This window comes from Arachis hypogaea, chromosome 20 (genome assembly GCF_003086295.3).
Source record: "Arachis hypogaea cultivar Tifrunner chromosome 20, arahy.Tifrunner.gnm2.J5K5, whole genome shotgun sequence".
NCBI classification, from domain to species: domain Eukaryota; kingdom Viridiplantae; phylum Streptophyta; class Magnoliopsida; order Fabales; family Fabaceae; genus Arachis; species Arachis hypogaea.
Window position 1 is genome coordinate 82035915 of NC_092055.1, and position 2769 is coordinate 82038683.

Sequence of the window (2769 nt, forward strand, 5' to 3'; positions counted from 1 at the left end):
GGAAAATAGAAATTTAACATAGATAAGTAAAATTGGGTTACCTCATAACAAGCGCTTCTTTAATGTCAGTAGCTTGACAGTGGGCTCTCATGGAGCCTTACAGGTACTCAGAGCATGATAATGGCCTTTCAACACCAAACTTAGAGTTTGGTTGTGGCTTCCCACACCAATCTTAAAGTTTAAATGTGGGGATTTTGTTTGACTCTGCATTGAGAGAAGCTTTTCATGCTTCCTCTCCATGGTTACAGAGGGAGATCCTTGAGCTTTAAACACAAGGGAGTCCTCATTCACTTGAAGGACCAATTCTCCTCTGTCTACATCAATCACAGCTCTTGCTGTGGCTAGCAAGGGTCTGCCAAGGATGATGGATTCATCCATACACTTTCCAGTATCTAGGATTATGAAATCAGCAGGGATGTAGTGGCCTTCAACCTTTACCAAGACATCCTCTACAAGTCCATAAGCTTGTTTTCTTGAATTGTCTGCCATCTCTAGTGAGATTCTTGCAGCTTGTACCTCAAGGATTCCTAGATTTTCCATTACAGAGAGAGGCATGAGGTTTATGCTTGACCCTAGGTCACACAGAGCCTTCTCAAAGGTTATGATGCCTATGGTACAAGGTATTGAGAACTTTCCAGGATCTTGTCTCTTCAGAGGTAATCTCTGCCTAGTCAAGTCATCCGGTTCTTTGGTGAGCAAGAGGGGTTCATCCTCCCAAGTCTCATTACCAAATAACTTGGCATTTAGCTTCATAATTGCTCCAAGGTACTTAGCAACTTGTTCTTCAGTAACATCTTCATCCTCTTCAGAGGAAGAATACTCATCAGAGCTCATGAATGGCAAAAGTAAATTCAATGGAATCTCTATGGTCTCAGTGTGAGCCTCAGATTCCCATGGTTCCTCATTGGGAAACTCCTTGGAGGCCAGTGGACGTCCATTGAGGTCTTCCTCAGGGGAGATCACTGCCTCTTCCTCCTCTCCAGGTTCGGCCGTGTGGGGTATGTTGATGGCCTTGCACTCTCCTTTTGGATTCTCTTCTGTATTGCTTGGAAGAGCACTAGGAGGGAGTTCAGTAACTTTCTTGCTCAGCTGACCCACTTGTGCCTCCAAATTTCTAATGGAGGACCTTGTTTCAGTCATGAAACTTTGGGTGGTTTTAATTAGATCAGAGACTACGGTTGCTAAGTCAGAGTGGTTCTACTTAGAATTCTCTGTTTGTTGCTGAGAAGATGATGGAAAAGGCTTGCTATTGCTAAACCTATTTCTTTCACCATTACTGTTATTGAAGCCTTGTTGGGGCCTCTGTTGATCCTTCCATGAGAGGTTTGGATGATTTCTCCATGAAGGATTATAGGTGTTTCCATAGGGTTCTCCCATGTAATTCACCTCTTCCATTGCTGGGTTCTCAGTATCATAAGCTTCTTCTTCAGATGAAGCTTCCTTGGTACTGCCTGTTGCTGCTTGCATTCTAGACAGACTCTGAAAAATCATATTGACTTGCTGAGTCAATATTTTGTTCTGAGCCAATATGGCATTCAGAGTATCAATTTCAAGAACTCCTTTCTTCTGATTCGTCCCATTATTCACAGGATTCCTTTCAGAAGTGTACATGAATTGGTTATTTGCAATCATCTCAATGTGTTCCTGTGCTTTTGCAGGCGTCTTCTTCAGATGAAGAGATCCTCCAGCAGAGCTGTCCAATGATATCTTGGACAGTTCAGACAGACCATCATAGAAGATACCTATAATGCTCCATTCTGAAAGCATGTCAGAAGGACACCTTCTGATCAATTGCTTGTATCTTTCCCAAGCTTCATAGAGGGATTCACCTTCCTTCTGTCTGAAGATTTGAACTTCCACTCTAAGCTTGCTCAATTTTTGAGGTGGAAAGAACTTTGCCAAGAAGGTATTGGCTAGCTTTTCCTAAGAGTTCAGGATTTCTTTAGGTTGTGAATCCAACCATGTTCTAGCTCTGTCTCTTACAGCAAAGGGATAGAGCATAAGTTTGTAGACCTCGGGATCAACCCCATTGGTCTTGACAGTGTCACAGATTTGCAAGAATTTAGCTAAGAACTGATGAGGATCTTCCAATGGAAATCCATGAAACTTGCAATTCTGTTGCATCAGAGAAACTAATTGAGGCTTAAGCTCAAAGTTATTTGTTCCAATGGCAGGGATTGAGATGCTTCTCCCATAGAAGTCAGGAGTAGGTGCAGCAAAGTCACCAAGCACCTTCCTTGCATTGTTGGCATTGTTGTTGTTTTCGGCTGCCATGGCTTCTTCTTGTTTGAAAAGTTCTGTTAGGTCCTCTATAGAGAGTTGTACTTTAGCTTCTCTTAGCTTTCTCTTCAAGGTCCTTTCAGGTTCAGGATCAGCTTCAACAAGAATGCCTTTGTCCTTGCTCCTGCTCATATAAAAAGGGAGGAGAAGAAAATATAGAATCCTCTATGTCACAGTATAGAGATTCCTTGAGGTGTCAGAGGAAAATAAAAATAGAAGGATGAGGTAGAGAAGAGAGAATTTGAACTTATCAAGAGAGATAGAGTTCGAATTATTGATAATGGAGAGGTGTTAGTCCTTTAAATAGAAGGATGTGAGAAGAGGGGAAGAATTTTCGAAAATAAAGTAAAGGATTTTGAAATAATTAAGAGAAATTTTGAAAATTTGGTAAATAATTTTCGAAAACTAAGATTGGGAAAGAAATTAAGTGTTTTTTGAAAAAGATTTTGAAATTAGAAATCAAAAAGATATGATTGAAACTTAATTTTG

The 2769-nt window shown here is 40.8% G+C and overlaps 1 non-coding gene across 1 annotated transcript; it reads left to right on the forward strand.

Moving 5' to 3' along the window:
• The first annotated feature begins 1761 nt into the window (after nt 1-1761).
• Nucleotides 1762-1869, forward strand: LOC112787490 (small nucleolar RNA R71). Its single transcript, XR_003194901.1, has one exon. It is a non-coding gene; the product is annotated as a small nucleolar RNA R71 (small nucleolar RNA).
• Nucleotides 1870-2769: the final 900 nt, after the last annotated feature.